The sequence below is a fragment of the Neolamprologus multifasciatus genome, chromosome 16 (assembly GCF_963576455.1).
Source record: "Neolamprologus multifasciatus chromosome 16, fNeoMul1.2, whole genome shotgun sequence".
In the NCBI taxonomy this organism is placed as follows: domain Eukaryota; kingdom Metazoa; phylum Chordata; class Actinopteri; order Cichliformes; family Cichlidae; genus Neolamprologus; species Neolamprologus multifasciatus.
In genome coordinates, this window is record NC_140454.1 from 3,915,960 (window position 1) to 3,936,423 (window position 20,464).

A 20,464-nucleotide genomic window follows, 5' to 3' on the forward strand; every position below is an offset into this window, starting at 1 on the left:
ACAACTTCAGAAGTTCAATAGGGCAATGACAAAAATTTAAAAAAAAAGTTTTAATTATTATTATTATTTAAAATTGATCGCTTCCTTATTTCAGCTAAGTTTTCGTAAACGGAAGACTGTTGCCATAGTTACCCTCCGTTTTACGCGCCTTGCGCACTGATTTAGAATTCTAGTTGACCGGAACTAAGTTTGTGCGGAGTCATGTTCGATTTGACGGCCAGTCGGGAAAATTTGGCCGAACAACCGTCATCTTTCAGTTAGGAGCCCTTCAGGTGTCAAAAAATCAAGGTCATTAGCGGGTGAGTGTGCTTTAGCTACCATACACACGCGCACACGCACGCACACAAAACCACTCACCGCCCCCGTTTTTCTCCTCCCTCTTCCTGAGCCTATATTTGCTAGCTTGGCTCCTCCATTGCGTTCGCGTGTTTAGGCCTGCTCCCGTTAAATAAGATTATGCTAATGAAGTGGCATTTTAAATAAGGAGGTTTGTATCCTTGCCACCCCCCTGCTTCATTAAACATTCCCACAGTCTCAGTGTTGCAAGTGGATTCACAATGAGACACATGCTCTCCTCTTCCGCAGGGTTTTCTTTTTACCTCTAGCATCCTCATTTCACTCTCTACCACGACTTTGACCTCCCAGCAAGAATGTAACGACAGCTTGAAACATTCTGGAAGGTTGTCATAATTTCAATTATGTATTTATTTATTTTACTTATTTATATAGAGTTGTTTTTTGTTTTTAAATAACTTTTTGTGCATAACATATTTTTCTTAATGCATTAACAGAAATAGATTTTTGGTATGTCAGTGAGAAAGGCTGATATTTCAACAGGAAAAAAATACGTTTCGGGCCAATTCCTAAGTTTCCTAAGATTCAGAGAAAACCTATACAGCTCTCTGTGTGTGTTTTATATTGCAGCAGCTGGAAACTGCCCCCCCCAATCCACGTGTTTGCAGTTAATTTACCTCAAAATTATTTACAAGTATTTTCTGTATTGCCAGAAAACAGCACTCAACAGGAAGTACCATAATATACCAAACCTGATTAATAATGACCAAGCAGACAGATTATTGGCAGATTATTATTTTATTTAAACAAAAAAAAACAGACAACAGCATTGCACCCATGTGATTTCCAGACCATGGGAATAAATCTGTTTCTTTAGCAGCCTCCGCTCTTCTGGTTTCATTCTTTGCACCAGATTTCTAAACCTGGCTGAGGATTTGCGCTCATTCAGCCACAAGTGCTTTGGTAACGCTGATGCTGTGATAAAGTCTGTTTTGCAGTCTGCACTCCAGTTCATCTCAAAGGGCTTTGTGAGTGGCAGTTAAGTCTTTTTCTTACCAAAACTGGGAAAACCCTTCATTTATGATCTCAGGTTTTTGAACAGGGGCAAAACAGTCATGTTCAAATAGTAAAGAGAGCTCCTTGGATGCTCTAGTCAGTTTTCAAATTATTTGACAGCCAAATTGAGGGAAAACAGCCACAACTGAAACCTAAAAACAAGGTATGTGAACAGTGGTGTTGGTAACATGTTCACTCATCTCTTCATCAGCATCGTCCCCATCTTTTTAATTCTATCTCTGTTTCTGTCCATCAGTCTGGGTGGCGTTAGGCCCAGTGCAGTGGTGAATACCAATAGTGAGGAGGAGCATATGTGAGCCATACTTAATCCTGCTAATCTGCCTCCAAAATAAAAAAAAGGAAGGGAACAAAAACGGCAGAAAATAGAGGAGGTGGAAAAACATGAGAGAAGGTTTCTCTTTCTGTCTTGGGAGCTGACCAGCAGAGCCAAATGAACTGAAAGACATGAATAACGTCCTGGCTGTCCCCCTCGATCCCTTTCTCTCTGAAATCCTGGAACGAAATGAAGCAAAATTCTCGCTTTTGTTGAATTCTGTAGTGAAGAACGTGAGATGCCGCCAGCCACTGCCGTTACTGTGAGCGCGTTTCTGCAAGTGCACTTTGTCTCCCGCTCAGATTTGCATGCATGTCTCGTGCATTCGCGCTTTACTGTACATCTAGTGGCCTAGTTAATGCCAATAAATTAGGGTGAAGCAACCCCAATTTTAACTTTAGTTATACTTAGCTGCATGACATTTTCGTAATCATTTAAAAATTGATGGGTGGGGGGGGGGGGGGGGGGGGGGGTAAAGCCTTTTTCCTAAATCCACAAGTACAGATAACTCGGGAAAAGTCGAAACTGGAAAAGATATAAAGGTCCCATACAAAGTCTCCACACACCAGACGAGTGCCAGTGAGATTGTGCCTGTTATATAAACTCCACCTCTTACCTCTTCTAGCTGTCTGGCGTCCCAGCTCCTCTTACTGAAGACCATCAAAAAGTATTTAACTCTTTTAGTATGCGGTGACAAATTGTTTGCAGGTAGTCACTGGTCTTTTTTTGTTATCCCCAGTTTTGTCAACTTTCATTCACCATGTCAAACAGGCAGTGATTTAGATTAAAGAAGTGTCGAGTTAACCAGTCCACGACTGTTTGGCAATAAAAATGTCAGTCATCACGTTGAACCTCTTACTCTTGTCCGTTTGAGTGTTCCAAGTCAGATTCAGCAAACTCTCTTAAAGCCACAAACTCGTCATTATGCTTATTTCAGCCTGATGCATGGCACCTCTTCACGAGCAGGTGTTCGTTTGTGAGATTTGCATAAATTAACATAAATATTGACCCTAAATATGCTATACGGGGCTACCTGCTCTGCTCCTTTTCAGACAACTTTAATTCAGGAGGTTGTTACTAGAAATGAACAAGAAGGACTTCACAATGAGGAGGTTCAAGCCCTGCTGTTTTTGCAGTGCCAGTAATAATTCTAGGAGGCAATTATAAAACATAAGAGTTATCATATATTGAAAAGGGAGTGGTGGGATTATGAGCAAAGTCTAGAGAGTTTAAATCTGATGTTGTAGGAAAACCAGAGGCAGCTGTTAGAAAAGGGTTTTTTTTCCCAACAGCTTACATGTATTATAAGTACGTATTCTCATTATGTCATAAAATTGAATATCTTGTATATTTCTAATGATCCGGAAGACAGCACGCTCCTGCTTTATTTTCAGTTCTAATCTTTTCCTTATCATAGATAATATTCATGCATTTAGGACTATTGCGATTCTTAAATCAAATACTGTAAGAAAAATATTGTATGTGTGCTTCCCATTGTCTAAAAATAAGTGCAGTGTGTTTAAAAGAGATACAGAAAAACTCATCAAGTTGTTTAAGACCACGATCTTAAAGAAGAAAACCTGTAGCATGTTCTTTAGCCTGTTTAAGACGATTTGCAACAACATTTGCAGATGATTATCAGTGCATAATGTTAATCTAGCTACAGCCTTTGATTAATGCTGCAATCATCTTTTTCACTGGATCACTTTGTTTACATAAAAAAGAGAGTCTGCAGCCATGCTAGCATGTTGTGAGGGGCTTTATTATATTGTTATTTAAGTGCTGATGTTTTTAGTCTTCTTGGTCTTAAATAAATAAATGAACAAAACTTTAATCTGATAGTAGTCTTTACTATTTAACCGCAAACTTCCTCGTGGCTCTACTCATTCAGTCAGTAGGTTTTATTTGATTCAGGCCGGGAATGTGTATCGAGCATGTCATGTGAATCCATCTGATAGCAGACATCCTAGACTGCTAACCCAGACTCACACTAGGTGGTGTAGGTGCTGAAAACGTAAACAAATACACGAGAAAGTCACCAAAGTGCTACTGCACCTCTGTACAGATGTGTAGAGACACATGAGGGCGAAAGGTCACATCAGTAACATACTGAATTGTGTGTACCTTGGCTGCCGAATGAGTCTTCGGGCCCGTGTGTCTCAGGGGCTGGACAGCACTGGGTTTTGCTGGCTGGGGGCTTTATCTCTACAACAGCTATTAGGAGGTAATTAAGTCCTAACACTGCAGAGCCTCCCATGGTTACTATAACATAACTGCAAATGGGAAGCTTACAAGCTCCTTTAGACGGCATGACAAATTGAATGGAACTCATTGGGCTTCAGCTATTATTCCAGCGGCCCCATCTGGCTGGGAAAAGATAAAGGGGATTTGCTGGAGGTTGTGAGGGGTTGAGCCTCCATGCTCGGCGTGTTAGTGTGTGTGCGTGAGGGATAAGTAACAAGAAGGGGGTCCCGGACCAGCGTAGGGAGTGTTTTGAGGGTTCCAGGGGGATTTTTTTTCTCTACTCTTTGGTGTGAGCTTCAATTCAACAGGCAGCCTGAGATTTGCTTTGGCCAAATGTTACAAATGTTTCGACAACCTGGTCTCTGATCCTCCGGGGTCACCCAGGAGGGCACGGGGGTACAACAGCTTTACGCCCAGAGATTTAACAAAGCAGCATGGGGATGAATATATTCACACTTGTATTCACTGCCCGAGCCTCCAGATGCTTGTTTTAGGGAGCCAGAGACTAGACTGTGTCGCACTATGCTCAAAGCAGGCCAGCTGGCTATTTGTGTCCATCGTGCATCTATGGCCAAACTTGAGAGGACAAAAAAAAAGTGTCACGTTCACTGGAGTGAAGCTGTCAATTGTTTATGGGTGGAAAAGCCGGTGAGATTATTCTAAGACTGATTAAAGCATATTTTAAAGCGATTAGAGCATTTTAAATTTGCACAAGTGTTCCATATAATAGTGTAAACAGAAATGCATCTCAATGATGCAAATCATCTCAGGACCCTTGAAGCAACTGAGCAAGAAGAGTACAAGATAAAAGATACTGAAGACAAAGTAACATATTAATCTTTTATCCATCATATTTATAACTTTTTACAGGTAGGCTCAACAACAAAAATAGGTCATTGTACAGAGCAATAATGCGAACAGTGTGCAGCTGGAATAAGTGTATCTAACTGAAAACAACTCGTATATGTAAATATATGAATGCGCACATTTCTGGAAATCCTGTGGTTTTATCCATATTTTATTAATATTTCCACATTTTTCTGAAATCTGTCATTTTTAACCACAGAAACAGCCCACGAATGCTCTCAAAGGACTTTCACTTGCTTGCTAGGAGAAGAGAAGGAAATTCAAATTCCATAAAAGCGACCAAGATCAAACAGTTTTAGATCAAGTTATTTGAAGGTTTGGTGTGAATGGACCAACCGAAACAAAAAAGAAACAAAGAACGTATCTGTGGTTATTGTGGATTCGTCCTCAGTCCCGCTGAAAGCCACTGATAGCCCTACAGTATCCTCCGTGCCGCATCACAATGGGTGTAAAGGGGTCTAATGACGGGGATCTGCCAAGCTTAACAGGCTCTCATTCAGATGGCGATTGTCAGAAGGCAGGAGACAATAGGCTGAGGAATAACAATAGTGTACACAAGCAGACCAGGCCATCCCCGTTCTGTTGCAATTAGCGTCATATGTAGGGACTGAGAGGGCTGGGCTGCATTCCTTCATTCTCCCTACCAGCCTCCTGATCCCATCACACACAAGCTCATCATCCCTAACAAGGGGGTGGAGTACTTTATTGCTACCTCACTACTAACCAGCTGGCACACCCCCAGCACACACACAGACATGCACTCAACACTGTTGTTTCTTTCTCTAGTGGTTATGTTGAACCAGAGTTGGCCATACCTGACTCAAAAAATATATATGTGTGGTGAAAATTTGACAGAGCACTCAATTGTTGAGCTGCGGACTTTTCCAGATGATGAAGTTAAGAATGTATTCACCAACATGAATATTGATGGAGACATATTCACGATGGGTACATAATTTGTTTCTCTGATGTTTTGCTACACTGCGTATGAACACAGACTAAAGCTTGATGAGCACGCCTACATAAGCCTTGGTTCCACCACAGGAACTTTACCCAGGGATCTTGCAGCTGTCTCTGCAGCCTGTGAAAACATCGTTTGATTTTTTGGAGAATACTCCAAATAGTAGTATCATGTACATTAACATTTAATTGCATCAGGTAATTTCCCACAAGCACATTCAATTCAATTCAATTTTATTTATATAGCGCCAAATCACAACAAAAGTCGCCTCAAGGCGCTTCATAGATACAGAGAAAAGCCCAACAATCATATGACCCCCTATGAGCAGCACTTTGGCGACAGTGGGAAGGAAAAACTCCCTTTTAACAGGAAGAAACCTCCAGCAGAACCAGGCTCAGGGAGGGGCGGGGCCATCTGCTGCGACCGGTTGGGGTGAGAGAAGGAAGACAGGATAAAGACATGCTGTGGAAGAGAGACAGAGGTTAATAACAGATATGATTCAATACAGAGAGGTCTGTTAACACATAGTGAGTGAGAAAGGTGACTGGAAAGGAAAAACTCAGTGCATCATGGGAATCCCCCGGCAGCCTACATCTATTGCAGCATAACTAAGGGAGGATTCAGGGTCACCTGGTCCAGCACTAACTATATGCTTTAGCAAAAAGGAAAGTTTGAAGCCTAATCTTGAAAGTAGAGATAGTGTCTGTCTCCCAAATCCAAACTGGAAGCTGGTTCCACAGAAGAGGGGCCTGAAAACTGAAGGCTCTGCCTCCCATTCTACTTTTAAATACTCTAGGAACAACAAGTAGGCCTGCAGAGCGAGAGCGAAGTGCTCTAATAGGGTGATATGGTACCACAAGGTCATTAAGATAAGATGGGGCCTGATTATTTAAGACCTTGTATGTGAGGAGCAGGATTTTGAATCACTATTCCAAATCCAGAAGATGGATCTCTCCATGTAGAGCACCCTTTTTAAAGTAAACTTTAATAAGCATGGTAAAGTGATGTATTGCGACTCTTTGTTAGGTATTAACATCAAAGTGACCTGAATGGGAGTCACTTCATTATCACAGAATATCCCAATTAGTTTGTATATCTGGAAGACGAGTTTTTTGGTGTAGACATATGAGCTGCTGTAGAAGATGCCTAAACATCATTTCTCCCTTATAGGTTAAAAGAGTTTTTCCACACTCATTATTCATTAAGAGTCGTGTTGTGTGCTGAGGCTACGTGAACAAACTTGGAGGGCCTAGAGAATGGACCGGTCTTCAAGGAGAGGGGCACCGGGCCTATGGGGTAGAAAAGCAGAGAGGTGGGGGTGATTTGGACCCACTTGGCAGCTTACCATACTAGCTCTCCTTCAATTCTTCAGCAATTATGCTGTCATCAAGCCATTTTGCCTTTTTTTGAGAATGAAGAGAGCAACACAAATAAGGGCCACGCTGATTTAATTAAACTAATACCAATTCATGTTCGAGCGAGATGCTTGAGGTGTCATTAGGAGGAGACGGACAGAAAGGGTCTGTTCCTGTGTGTTTGTGTGTGTTTGTGCGCGCCCGTGAGTCTATGCATGGATGCCCATTATGTATGTGAGAAATTCTGAGCGTTTGTGCATGTGAGTGTGTATGTGTGGGCGTGTGTCCCCTCACTTCCAGTCCATTGAGCTGCTGCGGTGCTGGTGCATGCTCTCTGCTGTCCTGGTTTTGGTCCAACAGAACATAATGTGTGGAGTGAAGGAGAGAGGCGATGGGAGAAAGCAGAAAGGGGGGCGGGGGGTTGCACGGAGGGGGCTGTTTGTCACTGTGAATCGGCTCAGGGTGGTTCACATCATCTGGCCATTGATGGCTGCCCCTCCCCTGTTGTAAAACAAGCTCCTGTGGGCTTGCCTGAACACTGGGGGCATTGTGTCCCACCCTTGCAAGAAACATACCACCCAAAGTGCTGCTACCCCCCACCACCACCATCCACCCACAGCATCTCCAGTCCTTTGCCCTCTCCATCTCGCTCCATCCTTTCCACCCTTGCTCCAGCGCAGCCTTGCGTCAACCTCAAGCTGGCGGCGAAGGCAACAAGACATAATGGTGTAGCACTGATCATTTGAATGCAACAGGTAGGACTAAAGAGGATGGAGGGAGAGACGGAGCGAGCAGCGAGTGGAGGAGCCTGAGGGAGGTGCAGGGAGAATGACAGATTTGAAGGGCTGGTGTAAAGGGGGCGTTCCCCGCGGTTTCCGTAAGATGGAGGGCTAATGGGAAGATTGATGGATTGAGACAGCAAAACAAAACAAGGGGTGGTGATAAAATGTAAAGTGGGGGATAAAGCAAGTAGGGCTTGGGCTGAATTGTGTCTTAAAGCCTCAATTCTGAGGTTGTGTGAGTGTGTGTGTCACAAGGCCAGGAGAAGGAGGAAAATTTACTGCCTTTGGGGGCAGGGAGTAGGTGCGACTCGTTCCCTAATTGCCAGGGAGGTCTCGGGATCTTTGGGTACAAGACAAGTGTGAAGGGTGGGAGAATAAGACAGGATACAAGGGGTTAGTGCAGGTCAATGCTGACCACCTAAGATGCCCCTCGCAAAAGGCGCACACCCTCCCCCCATTGCATTTCACCCCTCACCAAGTGCCCTGGCTGAATGCTATAAATAAATATCGTGTCTTCCCCACTAAAAGCTGATAATTTACTGCCCACCCATCCCGTTCTGCCCATCTCTTCTCCATTTCTCAGCTCCGTTGCCAGGCGGTGAATGAAGCTCGTCCTTTGAGATTGGAGAGCCGGGCCTGTGTTTTCTGGAGGGGCCGTCCTCAAAGTTTGGAGCACTCTGGAGTGGACACACACAAACACACATATGCTTATATGTTGAATGCCACACATGCTCCTTTTATCAGCCACCTCTATAACAGCTACCCTCGTGGCAAGAATTTAAGGTTTGTTCAATGCAGGTGAAGAGAGCTAACTCTTTTCTTTTCTAATTAAATGTGAGGCTAACAGGTGCTTCAGGTTGATGATTCTTAACTCTGTGTCAGAGTGAAAGGCAGACTTGCTCTCTCTTAATTCACCTGCGTTGTCTGTCTGCACTTTCTTTACAAAGACTTCACTAGTAAAGTTAGTAAAACTTGTTAACCTAAAAATGTAAATGTGTATGTTATACATGCATGCTTAGAGATGCTTGCAGGTGTTTTATGCAGGTTTAACATGGACAGTGTGTACACCTATTGGTAAATTTCTACAAATATGCCCTAAAAGCCCCAGAAACAAGCAGAAAAGAAAGAGAAAGAAAAAAAGTCAGTAATTCAGGAGATGTTAAACTCAGTGTTGGGTAAGTTACTTTAGAATAGTAACTTAGTTACATTACTAGTTACTTCTATCAAAAGTAACTCAGTTACTTTAAGTTACTCGTTACTTTCAAAGTAACTAGTTACTAGGGAAAGTAACTTTGGTTTTACTCAGAATTCTCTTGTTAATGTGTTGCTTCCATAACTTTGCCAGTCTTCTAGCTTGCTTACTTGCCACAAGTGCACTGTGCCACCTACCAATAGAAAGGAAAAGATAATGTGCATATTTCCACGAGAGAAATCCCACGCCTGGACCGTCATTGACTGCTGCCATGATTCTAGCCTACGTCACAGCGTCATGTGCGCCTTTTACATCCAACACAAAAACTGCAGTCGTGGTGCTTTGATTGTACTCAGAACTCGGAAATTCTGCCTTCTGAATAGGAAGATGTAGGTAACACCAGACTGCAGATGAGCTGCATACAGGGCTGGACGGGGACAAAAAAATCGGCCCGGGCATTTTGACTAGAGACTGGCCCACCATTATAGGAAAAATCATAAAGCCTTTGAATGAAAACAAACGCTGTTGTGACAGTGATGTTCACTGTTTTGATGGTATATATGCATCAATCGTTTGTTGTAAGATTCAGATAATTATTTTTTAAAAGCGAGACATTTTTCAACATGATTAACTTCATAGCACCCACCCAGCTGTATAGAAACTCCGTCATGCTAGCTAGTACGCAGTACGGAAAAAGTCAGAATAACGAAAATAAACTCCACCTAAACTTGGTTTATATCTGACCCAGATAGACTGCAGGTCATAACTTCTTACCCGAAGTTCAGTTCACACTTGGACCGGCGGCCGCCTCGGGTCTCTTTTTCTTCTGCGTCCCCTTTCCCTCATCCACCTGCTGCCTCCACCACTTGCTAATGTTACTGAATCTGTGGAAGCTCCGCGATAGCCACCACACGAAGTAACGAGTAACGACCCTATCTAAATCCCAGTAACGACTAACGCGTTCCTGATTTTGGCATAATAACTAGTTACCGTGCTCGTTACCACAATAATAACGTAGTTACTGTAACGCGTTACTTAATAACACGTTAGTCCCAACACTGATTAAACTGCACTAGAGTACCAAGCCTGATCAGGCTACTTAGTCGGTCACTGTTAAGTGCAGTTTTTAAAATGGACTTTGCATCGGTTGCAGTTGCTTGAAGCCTGGTTTCAGCAATACACATTCATGTGAATGCACATTTGACTGGCTTTTTCCTAGCAGCATACACCGTCTTGCTAATTTGAAATTTCTGATTTGTGGAAACTACGGAGCATCAAAGTTAAAGAAAAAGAAATCTCACTATCATTAACGCAGGAAAAACACTAGAGTTGAACGTTCAGCATAACTTCAGGTCAGTTTTTTTCATTTTTACCCGCCTTTACCGCTTCCTCCTTCTGCGTGCACTTTGTGGTTCAACCATAATGTAGTAAATACAGGATGACACCCTGCTTGCGACTGGGAAAATTGGTGGTTTGTCCATTGATTGCATTCGATTTTTTTACCTTTGGTGATTGTAAGTAGTTGCAGCAGCCAACTACTTACAATCTACTGAACTACTGATGGCCCAGAGGCTGCGTGTGCAACACCCTCAATCTCTGAGTGTCAACTTTTGATTGATTCGACTCAGCTGGTTGTGTTCTGGTATTATTGCTTTATAAAAGCAGGGTTGCCAAGCATTTTTCAGTTGAATCCTCATCCTGCAGTAACTACGTCACTATTTGTGAAATTTCAGTTTCACGTCAGTTTCAAATTTCTGTCGTTCAGTCTCTAAGTGACTCTGAACGAAAGTAGCTAATGTGAATTTCTATCTACGTTGTTGTCTGTTGCGACAGATTTGCAATTTTTAACAACTGATCACAGTTAACTGCGTGTAGTTGCCAACCCGACCCCGTTCAATCATAAACCGAGGTCAGACTGACCCCGTCTTATTGCTGTTTTATCACTGTCCTGATGCACCAAAGTTTGAAGGTAGCAACTGAATACGAGTGGTCACCGTCCCAGTCACCAGCTTTGAAACAATAATTTTGAAGGCAACACCGTTTTGCTAAGTGTGACTGTAGCGATAACGTGAAATAAAAGACACCACTGATAAACTAAAAAACACAAAAGGAAAAATCAAAATCAAGGTAGCCAAGATATTGTTATGTGTCCTTTGAATTCCATGCTAGAGGATGAGGTCAGTATTGGCAATTTTAAAGATGAGAACATGAAGGCAAACAGTGTTGACAGCTACAAGAATATGCCCCAGTTTAATGTTTGCTAATCATTTTGGCATAAATGTAATTTTAGATCACTTTTGATATTTTGAACATGAGGACCTGTTGCTTTGTCCCATATAGTGTTTAGCAATTTCCACAGGATTTCTCCAATAAATTGTTTTAATTGCTTTTTCTTTGGCACTTTTGCTTCCTATTTCTTTCTTGCAGCCATCTGCTTCCCTGGCGCCCTTGCCTGTCTGGCATCCACCTGGAAAGAAAAAAACAAGAAAGAACAACAAAGACGACAAAGACAGATACAAGTATGAAACTGCCAGGGCTGCCATGGAGTCGTTCACTGACCTACTGTAGCTCAAAAGAGGACAGAGTGAAAGAATAAGAGGGAAAAAAGAATCAAAGAGGAGGAGAGTGCGCTGGCAGCCTCTCCCTGCCTCTGCTGCCATGCCAGAGTCAAACAGGCACAACTAAGAAATTGTTACCCTAACAGGGGGCACAGGGAGGGCAGAGAGGGATGGAAGAGGGTCTATTGAGGGAAAAAATAGTGCATGTATTCCCCAGTAAATCAGTGTTGTTGAGAAGATTGGCCTTGCCAATAAAGTGAAGAAACGACAGTGGCAGCTGCACCCAGTTCAGTTCCTGCTGACAGAGATGAGGCTTTTGTTTGGGACACAGTGAACGACATAGGGTGGCAATGCGACGTTACTGTTTTTTTAATAGAGATGGGGTCAAAATGGGGCACACTCAGGGAGCAACTGGGAACCAGATTTTGTTTGTGTGTCGTTATAATACATGTGTGCCATTTATAGCAAGTTCAGTCATAAAGCAAACGCTCCTACTTTAAATTTAAGCTAAAAAATAAGCTTTTTTAATGTTGAATGTAAAGTCAGTGTCAATTTCTTAATTTTGAACTGAACGCATCTTGTTGTTGCACAAAAGGAGACACTAACAGGCAAAGTAAAACATGGTTTGGATCCAGAGCTCATCTTAGAGGAAGGGGCCGCTGCAACTCGATTCAAGAGAAACATTTCTATCCTGGCAGGAGGGGATAGTGGTGCCCCCATCCACAGGGCTAGAGATCACTTCTGTTATAGAAATGCAAGCGTGAAAAAAATGTTTGTCTTGTTGCAAGCAATTCAAGTTATTAGAACTTGACTAATATTACATGATGCATTGAACATACAGCTGCTTTACCCTGACGACAGTCAGCAAGTCAACGCGTGACTTCGTTCTCGCTGCACCTGCAGTGTGCTTGAGTGTTTTTGCATGCGTGTGTGCAAGTGTGTTTCCCTGCATGGATGCACGTGTGTGAATTTAACAGGCAGGTGGTAATGAGGCAGACCGAGCTGTGCTGGCTTCTCTAATGAGGAGGCAGGCAGTGAGGGGCAGGGCCAATGCTACTAATGGGCCCCTATAGCCTTTAATAAGCAGTAATTATAGTGTGTGTTTACCAAGTGGCTCCAACCTGGTTGAAAATGGTTACCTTCACTCGTAGCTACTTCACTGCTGGCCCTCCCACCCAGGAATACAACAGAACAATGCTGCACAAAGCTTTTTGTGCACTGCATGTGTGTTGGAATTAGCATGTATGCTAAAGTCCTGCCTTTTGGCGCACTACCATCTAAAGAGTTTTTTTGTATCGTTTGTTGAAACGCTGTAATATGTTTGTGCATGATTTTCAGTTTCAGGGAATACCAAAGCATCCACGTTCAAACAGAGCAGTGTGTATGAACGCACCTGAAGCAGATTTACTCAGACTTCATTCTCATGCTGCGTATTACAATGTAAAAATTGATGTAGTACTTTAATACTTTGTGTCTCCCCTTTGGTTGCACTTTGACCTCTACCCAACCTCTGGCTGACCCTGTGGAGACACTCGGCGATTTGGGGAAGCCCTCTCAGTGACCTCATCAATCACAACACCAGCAGCCAGGCTCCAGGTTCTCCCTCTTTCTCTAGCGGCTGCTGCATTGTCTTCTTTCCGTCTCCTTCTCTACGCTGATGTAACATTCTCTTTCTCTTGTTCTACTTTTTCTTCATATTCTCTCATCACACCCTCAAACCTCACTGTGACTTTGATTAGGGTTCAACTGTCAGACGTTCAAATTAATATCATTCCTGGCTGTCATGCACTCAACCCCTCGGTTTACCAAAACTTCCTTCCACATCGTCTCAACATTTTCTTCCCTCCTTCATTTTCCCCTTAATTTTTAAAAGGATGGAAGTTAGCTGAGGAAAGGCTTGTTCTTGTTTCAGAAGCTATTGAGTTAGGATGATTAACAGGTCGAGCTCTCACTGAGACACACATACTGTGCCGAAAAAAAGTATTAAACCGCCACCCAGTGTGAGGTTTATCCCACTGCTGTCCAAAATTAACAGTAACAGCTCGTTAACCCTTTAAGACCTACCATAGAACCAAGTCCGCCAGAGCTTATATTATATTTTTACATGCTGTGGAGCCATTTATGGGAGCATTTCAAGTTGCTATACATCAATACAACCATTATAGCCCACATTTTAATAATATGTCTGCATTAAGTGCATAGTAATTACATAAATTGCAAAAAAGTGCAATAAACTACAAAAAAATTGAAAATCGTTTTTGTTTTTTTAGCATATATTTCTAGTTAGAGAAATTTAAGAGGCTTATCCCTCAAAACTGTAAATACAAAAAAGTTGCACAAAATAGTTTCCCACCACAGGAAATTTATTTTGAGTGTCTTCATAGTTTTATTTTTGAAATACACCAATTTTTATATACTGCAGGAAAAACAAAAATAAATATTATAATGCAAATTTGCAAAAAAGCAGCATATGCATCAAAATAAATTATTTCCAGCAGTGCAATATGAGTCCTAAGCATCCCAGAAACCACACAGAAAGTCATAAAGTCAAACACAACTTTTAAAAACACCAGTATAGGCTCATGAGGCCCTGATGGTAAAAAAAACTACATTTCTGAAAAAATGACGTCACTTTCGGTTTCAGGCAGGTCATGGCGGACATGCAAAAGTTTGTGCTGACGTCTATTCCAACGTAGGAAGTGTTACGAACAGCTGATCGGATCGGCAAAGCGTGTTTCTGGAATATTATGTTTTTGTTCCTGCAAGCGCTTTTTATGCAGTTTTTGCAAAGCTATATGTGGAAGGAAACTGTGACCGAGGACAAGCTGATGGCAGAAGATGTAAGTACAACTCCTCCGGTTTCATATGCAAAAAAAATTATTGCGCTAGCTTACGTGGTTGCAGATCTACCGGGATTTAAAAATAGTTACGCAAAACAGAGCGTGCCCGCTCCGACCGGCTTTAAAGGATTAATCAACATGATATTTTTTTAAATACTAAAATATAATAATATAGTTGCTATGTTGTTACATATTTGTTACTATTTTTACACCAAAATCAGAAAAATGTAGTGAAGCGATTTATTTGCTTTCATTCCTGAACATAAGAAACAGTTTTATGCTTCTCAGAGAAGTCCAGTTTGTAATTTTCCTAATAATTAACAATCATTTTTTTTTTGTTACAAACAAGTTTTTGATAGATTTCTAAAACATTTGTCTTTTCTTGTTTTGTGACAGGTGGTCTAATAAATTTGTTAAGTGCTGCATCTATTCTGCTTTACGACAGCACGGTTATAAAACAAACCAAACACAGCGTCTCAGTGCAGAGGAGCATAAACTGGCTCTGGGATGTCATAGCAGGTTTCCACAGCTCGGCTGGTTCATCCAGTTTGATGTCCGACAACGATAACTTTTCTAAACCCCTGCTCATTAAAGCATGGTTACAGATGAAGAGAGATTAAAGCTTTCGTTAGTAAAACGTGAAGATTTTGCATCCTTGCACAACCAAATGATTCTCCTCATTATTTGCATATGATTTGAAGCCTTTTCTCAATGAATGACTTGCCTGGATTTGTTGCTCTGATAGTTCCTTCAGTGAAAACAATACTTTTTTTTTTCAATACTAAAATATTTGAAGCAGGGAAAATATTACTATGATTATTATTAGAGGTGGGAATCACCATACATCCCACGATATGATATTATCACAATACTTAACGCACGATACGATATTATTGCAATTTTTTTAAAATATTTTGCGATATTCAGATTCTGTACATAAAGGTAAACTTTATCAATATTCATTTTCTCTAATATCAAAGTCTCACACTCAGTCTTTCTCTCATTTCAGTTTGATTGTTGACAAACTGAACGGTTTGTATTACAGTCTAGTCCAACTTAACTGAATCAACCATCTGGTACAATTATAGCTATTCTGAACTATGCAGTTTATGAAAACTATGCAGCCCCTTCAGCAACTGAAGAATTTGAAAGTAAATTAAAACAAAATATAATTTTACATTAAATAAAAAAGTTTTAAACTTAATTAAAATAAAACTTGTCTTAAAATAAAATAAGTAAACTGTCATGTTTATTGCTGCCAAAAACAAGTTAAACACATTTGGACAGTGAAGGAATGTCAGGATTCTTGCTCAGAAAAAGGATCAACATGCTTTGAAGTCAGAGCACAAAAACCTTTTTTGTAACAAAATATCGATTTCTGCTGTATCGATACATTATTAGCAAACAAAATATCACGATACTACACAGTATCGATTTTTTCCCCCACCCCTAATTAGTATACATCGGCATATGTGGTCTGTACACAGTGCTCAGCCCTTTGAGAATGAACTTGAACACCTCACCGCCACAACTCTAGCTCGCTGTGGCCGTTATAGAAGCTGATTAAAGCCCACGGTTTTAACTGACAGGCTCTATGGGTGTAATGTTTGGGTGTTGACGTACTTTTATCCATATGGTCTTTATCAATGGGCTGTGTTATGTGTTCAGCTAAACCGAAAAATAAAACACTGAAGTGATTACAAAAAGTTCAAAGGCACCGCAGCGGTTTAATGAGCACAAAGAGGTGGATTTAACGTGATTTTCACACATCAGTCTGCTTTTGTCTGACAAAGATAAGCTTGAATACTTCATTATGTGAGAGAGCGAGGGAGACAAAACTGCCAGCCGGCTTAACAGCAGCCTGATCAGATATCAACCTTCACTCATAAACACACACAAACACAAACACTTGCTGTTTTCTGCTTTTGGACGTCTGATTCAGTAGCAGCAGGGCCTTCGCTCACTTTCAGGGTGGTATTTCTCTAACGGTTGGGCCCATCTTTGATGTGCAGATGAATGCGTAGGATAAAGTTGGTCCACTATCTCAGTGGCCATTCACACGTCATGAGAACAGCAAACCAGTAAAATAACTGGGTTTCTAATCTGGTGCCCATGCTGGGACAGAACCACAAGTTTGCTCACGCCACAGTTTGTGCTCTTTCTGTCTCGCTCTGTCTGTTTCAGTGTGTGTGTGTGTGTGTGTGTGTGTGTGTGTGGTGTTCATAGTGCAAGAAGCACCCAAACACCCAAAGGAAACCTGCCATAATGAAAGGTAACATTAAAAATTGCATTGTAAGACCCAAATTTTAGCAGATGACTGTTAAAAAGGCGGAAATTTGGAGGGTAAAAGCTGTAACTCAATGTTCCTAGAGTATTTAAAAGTAGAATGGGAGGCAGAGCCTTCAGTTTTCAGGCCCCTCTTCTGTGGAACCAGCTTCCAGTTTGGATTCGGAAGACAGACACTATCTCTACTTTTAAGATTAGGCTTCAAACTTTCCTTTTTGCTAAAGCATATAGTTAGGGCTGGACCAGGTGACCCTGAATCCTCCCTTAGTTATGCTGCAATCGACGTAGGCTGCCGGGGGATTCCCATGATGCATTGAGTTTTTCCTTTCCAGTCACCTTTCTCACTCACTATGTATTAACAGACCTCTCTGCATTGAATCATATCTGTTATTAACCTCTGTCTCTCTTCCACAGCATGTCTTTATCCTGTCTTCCTTCTCTCACCCCAACCAATCACAGCAGATGGCCCCGCCCCTCCCTGAGCCTGGTTCTGCCGGAGGTTTCTTCCTGTTAAAAGGGAGTTTTTCCTTCCCACTGTCGCCAAAGTGCTTGCTCATAGGGGGTCATATGATTGTTGGGTTTTTCTCTGTATCTATGAAGCGCCTTGAGGCGACTTTTGTTGTGATTTAGCGCTATATAAATAAAATTGAATTGAATTGAATTAGCCTGATTAGTTTTGCACATTCGCTTAATAAGTGAAGGATTCGTGCTGGTTCAAGCTCGGGAGGAGACCCGTTGGGGTTGCGTCAGGGATATTCATTCATGGAAGTGGAAGCCAGAGAATTGTTTTTGAGCAATTAGCAGTGGAGACGAGGACGAGGAAGTATTTTACATTCTGGCTTTTTGTGGAGAAACAGCTGTTAAGTGTAAATCTGTATCTGCAGTAGAAGGCGAAGGTGGTGTAGGATCACTTTTAACTACAGCTGGCAGCATCTCCCCACAAGATTCCCAAAGTAAGACACTCAGGTTATATAAATAAAAGTCAAAGTAATTTTAAATTTGAACGAAATCTCAAGGTTTTAAGAACAATAATCATATCAGAATTATATTTTATGAATTAGTAAATTAACCTCTTTTTCTCACACTACATTCATTTGAGGATTGCACTTCTTTAGTAACTTTTGCACACATCCTGCCTCCACCACTGAGAGAGAAATAGGCCACGTTTGAGTAGCTGCGTTATCATTTGGCCCATCACTGTTTTTCCATGACAATGAAAACAAATCCAGCTTACACTCATTTCTGTTTTCTCTCAGACTCTATGTGTGAGAGAAAGCCTCCCTCTGTCCTCACTCTATAAAGGCTTGATCTCTGCCTCTGTTGAATATGTTAATCCATCTGCTGGTCCCCCTGCTCTTTCTCTCTGCCCACGAGACCCCCACTACCCCACTCTCCCTTCCCAAGTAGGGGAAAGGGAATCTGGGATACTTCAGCAGAGGCTTGGTGGGCCAGGACTTCATCCCCTGGATGATTATTTGTGGTGAAGAGAAGAGGGAGAAGGAGAGGTGCAGGACATAATCCTATTGACCATCCCTGTCCCATATGGTGAACGCACTGGCCTCTCCAGTGGTACAGTCAGTGGAGTGGCAGGGACAGCTTGCCTCTCCAGTCGGGGCACATTTTCACTAAGGCCTACCATCTCACGCTCTCATGCAGGATCACTGAAAAGACAAGGATTTATTTTGTTAGTCTGTCACAGCGATGGGAGTCTAATGCTGCCTGATCACAGTTTAATTACACGTATACGCGTCTGTTTATCATCATCAACTTTATTTATAAAGCACTTTAAAACAACCACAGCTGACACAAAGTGCTGTACATTGGAACTGTAAAATAAAATTACATGAGATATAAATAAAAACCAAATAAAAGAAGAGTGAAATCATTAATTAAATAACTACTTCAATTAAAAGAGAAACTAAGTCTCACTGAGGTTAAAAGCCAAGGAATAAAGGTGGGTTTTAAGACGTGATTTAAAAGTGTTTACTACTTTTAAGTTTTAAGTTTACTACTTATATGGTTTCTAGCCATCTTGCTAATAATCGGATAACATATAACTAGAACAGAGGGAGGCTAAAACACACACATACACACATATATATACATATATATATATATATATATATATGTATATACATATATATATATACATATATATATATGTATATATATATATATATATATACATATATATATATATATATATGTATATATATATATATACATATATATATGTATATATATGTATATATATATACATATATATACATATATATATGTATATATATGTATATATATATATATATATACATATATATATATATATGTATATATGTATATATATATATACATATATATGTATATATATGTGTATATATATATATACATATATATGTATATATGTATATATATACACATATATATGTATATATATATATACATATATATGTATATATGTATATATATGTATATATATACATATATATGTATATATACATATATATGTATATATATACATATATATATACATATATATGTATATATATATACATATATATATACATATATGTATATATATATATATATATATATATATACACACATACATATACCTGGTTTAAAAAAAGGGCGAAAAGACAAATAATAGTAGTAAGTTTTTTTGTATAGGTATATTTAGATAAATACAGATGTATGAAATTGTCTGTGTGCATCTTTTTTTTCTTGGCATGAAAAAAATGAATTCAATAACAATTTCTAATCAATATTTATTAATTAATTTGCCAAAACTGGGGGGAAAGAGCCTGAAACTACACAAATATAGTCCTCTGCAATTTTGCATTTCTCCCGAAAATTTAATGGCATGCTGGGAAAAGTTGTAACAACTGCAAAGAAATAAAAAGTCTAAAGACAGTAAATATATGTTGTGTACAATATTGAGTTTACTCAAATTTAAAGCTCAACAGCATCATCTATGAAATCTGCATTAAAATCACTGCAATATCATACCAAAAACTTTTGTGTGTGTGCGTTTGCGTGTGTGTCTACGTCTCAGTGTCGGTGGGGGGATCTGGCCTTGTGTCAGCGGCAGGCTGAACGTCTGTTCAGCTCTGGTGGAGGTGTGGGAGCCCGCAGGGGGGCTTTTTGTCCGAGGACCACTGTTACAATCCACGTTAGCCATTCAGCCCGAGCCATGTCAATTGGCATATGGTTGATCCAACCCCAATGTGTTCATGTAACCAGAAAATGCTGCCTTTCAGGGACCTGCATTCTCCATCAAGCAAGTGAGATTAAGATGTAATGTTGCTCTCTCCCTCCACAACAGGGGGTCAGTGGAAGTGACGGGGAGAGGGAGACGATTAGGGCGCATGAGCCTGCAGAAGATGCCCCCGGGGCAAAGGAGAATGAAGCCGGAGGGAGCATGGGACACGGTGGTGTTGGTTTCATGTTACCCACAGCACAAAGAATGGAAATCATATAATTACACTTGGTTGCTTTGAAACATTAGCAAACAGTGTTCTCAAGGGAATAAGTGAATATAAAAGATTACGAAACGCGGAGAACAGTGGAAACTGCCAAACCAATCTTAATTTGAGGTCCATCAAACTCACAGAGGCCGGTCCTCCAACTAACCAAATTTGCCACCTATGTTCTTAGTGCAGCTTTCAGCTGTGCTAAACTGATTAACTAGCCTTTTG

General features: G+C 40.8%; 2 long non-coding RNA genes across 2 annotated transcripts in view; one reads left to right on the forward strand and one right to left on the reverse strand.

The window, feature by feature from the left end:
* The window catches only part of LOC146500033 (uncharacterized), a 347,579-nt gene that overhangs the window by 97,070 nt on the left and 230,045 nt on the right, over positions 1–20,464 (reverse strand). The window lies entirely within an intron of this gene.
* On the forward strand, positions 54–18,702 carry LOC146500038 (uncharacterized). Its single transcript, XR_014869890.1, has 2 exons — positions 54–299; positions 11,513–18,702. It is a non-coding gene; the product is annotated as an uncharacterized LOC146500038 (long non-coding RNA).